Source organism: Penaeus vannamei, chromosome 1 (assembly GCF_042767895.1).
Source record: "Penaeus vannamei isolate JL-2024 chromosome 1, ASM4276789v1, whole genome shotgun sequence".
NCBI classification, from domain to species: Eukaryota; Metazoa; Arthropoda; class Malacostraca; order Decapoda; family Penaeidae; genus Penaeus; species Penaeus vannamei.
This window is the reverse complement of record NC_091549.1, coordinates 53,184,353-53,191,852: the sequence shown is the minus strand read 5'-3', so window position 1 is coordinate 53,191,852 and position 7,500 is coordinate 53,184,353.

Genomic DNA, 7,500 nt, shown 5'->3' with positions numbered 1-7,500 from the left:
CGTAAGACGTAATGGTTACTTCCAGGTTGATAAAGAAAGCAAGGAGATAGTAATATCAAGAAGAAGAAGAAAAAGACGAAGAGGATAGAGGAGGAGAAGGAGGAGGAGAATAGGATGGAGGAGGAACGTAAGACGTAATGGTTACTTCCAGGTTGATAAAGAAAGCAAGGAGATAGTAATATCAAGAAGAAGAAGAAAAAGACGAAGAGGATAGAGGAGGAGAAGGAGGAGGAGAATAGGATGGAGGAGGAACGTAAGACGTAATGGTTACTTCCAGGTTGATAAAGAAAGCAAGGAGATAGGAATATCAAGAAGGTGGAGAGTAAGAAGAAGAAGAAAAAGACGAAGAGGATAGAGGAGCAGGAGGAGGAGAAACGGAAGGAGGAGGAGGAGGAAGAGGAGGAAGAAGGAGGAAGAGGAGGAGGAGAAGAAGAAGAAGAAAACGAAGAAGAAAAAGAAGAAGGAGAAGGAGGAAGAAGGAGGAGGAGAAGGAGAAAAGGAAGAAAAAGCAGGAGGAGAAAGAGAAGGAAAAAAGGAAGAAAGAGCAGAAGGAGGAGAAAGGGAAGAAAAAAGCAAGAGAAAAAAAAGAAGAAGAAGAAGGAAAGAGAAAAAAAATGTAGAAAAGAAAAAAAAGAAGGAAAACAAACAAAAAAAAAAAAGATTAAAAAAAAGACAAAAAAAAAAATCAAAACAAAAAAAAGAGAAACAAACGAAACACGAAGAGAGGAAAGAGAAACGAGATATCTCCACCGTAAATCGCCCTAACAACAGGACCCAAGTGAGGAAATCACACACGAAGACTCTCCCAAGTGACATGTCTTCCTTGTACCTTGTTTCAATCATCAGTAAATCCACATAATTACCTGGGAATGGTTGTTAGGAATTTATTAGGTGTGCGTGTGTGTCCTTAGCCTCCCAGGGGGTTAAGAAAGGAAAGGAAGAAGAAGGAAGAGGAGGAGAAGAAGAGGAAGGAGGAGGAGAGAAAGTACAGTATTAAAACGGAAGTTATGGATCTGGTTCAGTGTGGAGTTCGTTGACAGGAAAAAGAAAAAGGAAAAGAAAAGAAGAGAAAAAAAAGGAATGAGACAAAAAAATAACAAAATAACGAATATCCAAAATCAAAACAGAAAATAATCAAAGCAAGAAAGAAAGAAAAAGAAAAGAGCAGAGAGACAAAAACCAACAATATAACGAATATCCAAAACTCCTAAAAAAAAGGAAAAAAATAATCAAAGCAAGAAAGAAAAATAAAAGAATAATGAGACAAAAAAACAAAATAACGAATATCCAAAAATCCTAAAAAAAAATAAATAAAAAAATAAAAGCAAGAAAGAAAGAAAAAAAAACAAAGAATAAGAAGACAAAAAAAACAACAACATAACGAATATCCCAAAAAAATCAGACCAAAACGTTAAAAAAAAAAAAAAAAAATCAACCGGCATTTTGCGCATTGGCGACACCGCGTGTGAATGGGACACGTTCCCTTAGCGGTCGTTATAGACGGTCGTTAAATGAGTCGTTATATCAGGTCGTTACGCTATCATGACTGTGTTTCGCATGCAAGTTATGAGCTTGGGGGGAACCTGCTTAAGACACCAACGGCACATTACCTCATATCCTTGGAACTTGGGTCTTGTGAGAAGGTGGAAGCTCCGTGTATCGACTTTAACCCTCAGAGGTATAAGATTTGGGTTAGGGGTGTAGAAAATTCTTTTTTGGGGGGAGGGGGGTCTATGGTTAAGTTTCTATCGTTTTTAGTGTTGTAGGATTTTTTTTTTCTGGTTTTATGGTTATAATTAGATTTGGGTTGGAGGTGTAGATTTTTTTTTTTTTTTTTTTTTTGAGGGGGGGGAGGGGGAAAAGGGTCTATGGTTACATTTCTATCGTTTTTAGTCTTCTAGGAAGTTTTTTTTTCTGATTTCTGTGGTTATGTTTCTCTCTTTTTTTTCTTTTAGTCTTGCAGGATTTTATTTTTTTTTATTTCAATTTCTCTTTTTTTCTTATCTTGTAGAAAATCAGTTTTTTCTGGTTTCTATGGTTAAATTTCTATCTATTTTAGTCTTGTAGGAAATTGTTTTTTCTGGTTTCTAAAGTTCAGTTTCTCGTTTTTTTAGTCTTGTAGGAAATTTGTTGTTCTTTGTGTGTGTGTCTATGGTTATATTTCTATCTATTTTAGTCTTGTAGGAAATTCGTTTTTTCCTGGTTTCTCTGCTCTCTTTTTTTCTTTTTTCTTTTTTTTTTGTCTTGTAGGGAATTCGTTTTTTTTCTGGTTTCTATGGTTATATTTCTATCTTTTTTAGTCCTATAGGAAGTTTGTATCTGTAGTTTTTGTGTTCTGGTTTCTATGGTTATATTTCTATCCTTTAATGTCTTCGAATGCTTTTATCGCCTTTGTTTTTTTTTCCTTTAGTTGCAGTTTCTTCATTTATATAATATTCTAATCACGTTTGGTTTCCTATTTTTATCATGCTTCATCATTTTCATCTATTTCATTACTTTTCTTACATACACCTTTTTTATTTATTCATTCATTATTTATTATCCTTTTTTAGTGGGGCTTTCTTATTTTGATTTCTCTCTCTCCATGTATTTATATTTATCATATCTGTACTTCACTCTATTCCTAATACTGGCCGCGTTATGTAAGCATATCACTTTTATATATCAAGCATACATCCTCATTTCCCCTTCCTGCAATTTATCAATTTTCCCCTTTCATCATTATCGCACCTTTATTCCTCCCACATTATCATGATCATTACCGTCATTAAATCCAACAGCAAATTTCTAGCACATCATTTCGTCCATATTACTTGAATAATATTATCACAAATTATCTCATTATCATTAATAGTGCTTTTACAAAAAAAAAAAAAAAAAAAAAAAAAAAAAAAACAAGAGAGAGAGAGGTTGAGGGAAAATGATGAACAGATATACGGTGATAAAGAGAAAATACTGTGATAAAATACAAAATAAACGAAAAAAGCAAAAAAAGAAAAAAAAAAAAAAAAAAAAGATTTGTGAATAAAAGATATAATGATATATACAGCTATATTAGTAATGATTAGTAATGATAGTAATGTTAACCATATCATTGATAATTAGAGTGACGATGATGATGGTTATTCTCCTTCTTCTTATTATTATTATTATAACTGTTATAATTATTATTACTATTATCATTATTATCATAACTGTTATTAACAATGCTATTATCATCGTTACCTTCATAATGATAAAGATAATGAAGATGATGATGATGTAGATGATGATAATGATTTCTGATTTCTGATGATGATGATTATGAAGATAATGAAGATGATTCTTGACGATGATGATGAAAATGAAGATAAAGATGATGATGATGATGATGATGATGATGATGGTGACGATGAAGATGATGATGCGGGTAGGAAGGGTATCCACTCGGGATAAAATAATGATCACTATTATTATGAGGTATAACTGATATTATCTTTATCTTCGACTTTATTATCATTACTATCATTATCATTGATGATATCAATACCATTGTTATTACTGTTATTATCATTATCATTTTAGTTATCATCCTTTTTGTCATCGCTATTATTGTTTTTATTATTGTCATCATCATCATCATTGCCATTGTCATCGTCATCGTCCTCCTCCTCATCATCATCATCACCATCACCATCACCATCACCATCACCATCACCATCACCATCATCATCATCATCATCATCATCATCATCATCATCATCATCATCATCATCATCATCATCATCACCATCATCATCATCATCATCATCATCATCATCACCATCACCATCACCATCATCATCATCATCATCATCATCATCATCATCATCATCACCATCATCACCATCATCATCATCATCATCATCACCATCATCATCATCATCATCATCACCATCATCATCATCATCATCATCATCATCACCACCATCATCATCATCACCATCATCATCATCACCATCATCACCATCATCATCATCATCATCATCATCATCATCATCATCATCATCATCATCATCATCATCATCATCATCATCACCATCATCATCATCATCATCATCATCACCACCATCATCATCATCATCATCATCATCACCATCATCATCATCATCATCATCATCATCATCATCATCATCATCATCATCATCATCATCATCATCATCATCATCATCATCATCACCATCACCATCATCATCATCATCATCATCATCATCACCATCATCTTCACCATTAATATCAACACCATCATTAATATCAATCTTATCATTAGTATTACTATTATCCTGATTATTAACATTATCCTCATCAATTGGACGAAATATGTATAATATTTGTTACTCTTTATATAAATAAAAATAGATAATAAGATAACCATTGTCTTACATGTAAATTAATCCCTTCATTATATCAACAACAAAAAAAAAAGGAAAAAAAAAAAGGAAAAAGAAAAATCCAAATTGAATCAACACACCAGGATACAAATAAACATAAATAATTGATAAAAAAAAGAAAAAAAAAGAAAAAGAAGAATCCAAATTAAATCAACACACCAGGATACAATTAAACATAAATAATTGATAAAAAAAAGAAGAAAAAAAAAGAAAAAGAAAAATCCAAATTGAATCAACGCACCGGAATACAAATAAACATAAATAATTGATAAAAAAGAAGAAAAAAAAGAAAAAGAAGAATCCAAATTGAATCAACGCACCAGGATACAAATAAACATAAATAATTGATACAAAAAAAGAAGAAAAAAAAGAAAAAGGAAGAATCCAAATTGAATCAACGCACCAGGATACAAATAAACATAAATAATTGATAAAAAAAGAAGAAAAAAAAAGAAAAAGAAGAATCCAAATTGAATCAACACACGAATACAAATAAACATAGATAATTTATAAAAAAAAAAGAAGAGAAAAAAAGAAAAAGAAAAATCCAAATTGAATCAACGCACCAGGATACAAATAAACATAAATAATTTATAAAAAAAAAGAAGAGAAAAAAAGAAAAAGAAGAATCCAAATTGAATCAACGCACCGGGATACAATTAAACATAAATAATTGATAAAGAAAACAGGATTACTTTTTTTTTATCCCAGAGAAGATAAACTTTAAACTTTCAATAGATAAATAGATAAACAAACTTCCAAGAGATAGTTTCAGCACGTAATTAATCCAAAGAATCCATTAACAAATTCCTGAAAGTTGTTAATGAATCATGATTGACAAGTTACTGGAACACCTCGATCGAACACGGAAGTAAACATACAAAAAAGAAGAAAGAAAAAAATAGGAGAAAGGATAAAGAAGAAGTAAAATTAGTCAATGGCAGAACGGTGTAAGTGCATAAACAAACCGATAAAGAAAGGGAGAAGTGAATAATCTTAAGAAAACAAAAATGAAAGAAATAAAAAAAAGACACTAATAAGCTAATGATAATAATAATAATAATAATAATAATAATAATAATAATAATAATACTGGAACACCTCGATCGAACACGGAAGTAAACATACAAAAAAGAAGAAAGAAAAAAATAGGATAAAGAATAAAGAAGAAGTAAAATTAGCCAGTGGCAGAACGGTGTGAGTGCATAAACAAACCGATAAAGAAAGGGATGAGTGAATAATCTTAAGAAAACAAAAATGAAAGAAATAAAAACACTAAAAAGCTAAATAATAATAATAATAATAATAATACTGGAACAACTCGATCGAACGCGGAAGTAAACATACAAAAAAGAAGAAAGAAAAAAATAGAAGAAAGGATAAAGAAGAAGTAAAATTAGCAGAACGGTGTGAGTACATAAACAAACCGATAAAGAAAGGGAGGAGTGAATAATCTTAAGAAAACAAAAATGAACGAAATAAAAAAACACTAAAAAGCTAAAATAATAATAATAATAATAAATAAAAAATACTGGAACACCTCGATCGAACACGGAAGTAAACATACAAAAAAGAAAGAAAAAAATAGAAGAAAGAATAAAGAAGAAGTAAAATTAGCCAATGGCAGAACGGTGTGAGTGCATAAACAAACCGATAAAGAAAGGGATGAGTGAATAATCTTAAGAAAACAAAAATGAACGAAATAAAAAAAGACACTAATAATAATAATAATAATAATAATAATAATAATAATAATAATAATACTGGAACACCTCGATCGAACACGGAAGTAAACATACAAAAAAGAAGAAAGAAAAAAATAGGAGAAAGAATAAAGAAGAAGTAAAATTAGCCAATGGCAGAACGGTGTGAGTGCATAAACAAACCGATAAAGAAAGGGATGAGTGAATAATCTTAAGAAAACAAAAATGAAAGAAATAAAAAAAAGACACTAATAAGCTAATGATAATAATAATAATAATAATAATAATAATAATAATAATAATGGAACAACTCGATCGAACACGGAAGTAAATATACAAAAAAAGAAGAAAGAAAAAAAAAGGAGAAAGAATAAAGAAGAAGTAAAATTAGCCAATGGCAGAACGGTGTGAGTGCATAAACAAACCGATAAAGAAAGGGATGAGTGAATAAGCTTAAGAAAGCAAAAATGAACGAAATAAAAAAAAGACACTAATAAGCTAATAATAATAATAATAATAATAATAATGATAATAATAATAATACTGGAACAACTCGATCGGACGCGGAAGTAAACATACAAAAAAAAGAAAGATAAAAATAGGAGAAAGAATAAAGAAGAAGTAAAATTAGCCAATGGCAGAACGGTGTGTGTGCATAAACAAACCGATAAAGAAAGGGATGAGTGAATAATCTTAAGAAAACAAAAATGAACGAAATAAAAAAAGACACTAATAAGCTAAAAAAAAATAATAATAATAATAATAATAATAATAATAATAATACTGGAACAACTCCATCGAACACGGAAGTAAACATACAAAAAAAAAGAAAGAAAAAAATAGGAGAAGGAATAAAGAAAAAGTAAAATTAGCCAATGGCAGAACGGTGTGAATGCATAAACAAAGAAGGAAATGAATAAATAATCTTAACAAAACAAAAATGAAAGAAACCAAAAAGACACTAAAAAGCTTAAAAAAAAAAATACTGGAACACGGAAGTAAACAGAACATACAAAAAAAAAAATAGAAGAAAGACTGTAAAATTAACAATGGCAGAACGGTGTGAGTGCATAAACAAACCGATAAAGAAGGGAATGAGTAAATAATCATAAGAAAACAAAAATGAAAGAAATCAAAAAGGAACTAAAAAGCTTTAAAAAAAATACTGGAACACGGAAGTAAACAGAACATACAAAAAAAAATAGAAGAAAGACGGTAAAATTAACAATGGCAGAACGGTGTGAGTGCATAAACAAACCGATAAAGAAGGGAATGAGTAAATAATCATAAGAAAACAAAAATGAAAGAAATGAAAAAGAAGCTAGAAAGCTTAAAAAAAAACTGGAACACGGAAGTAAGCAAAACATATGAAGAGAAATAGAAGAAGG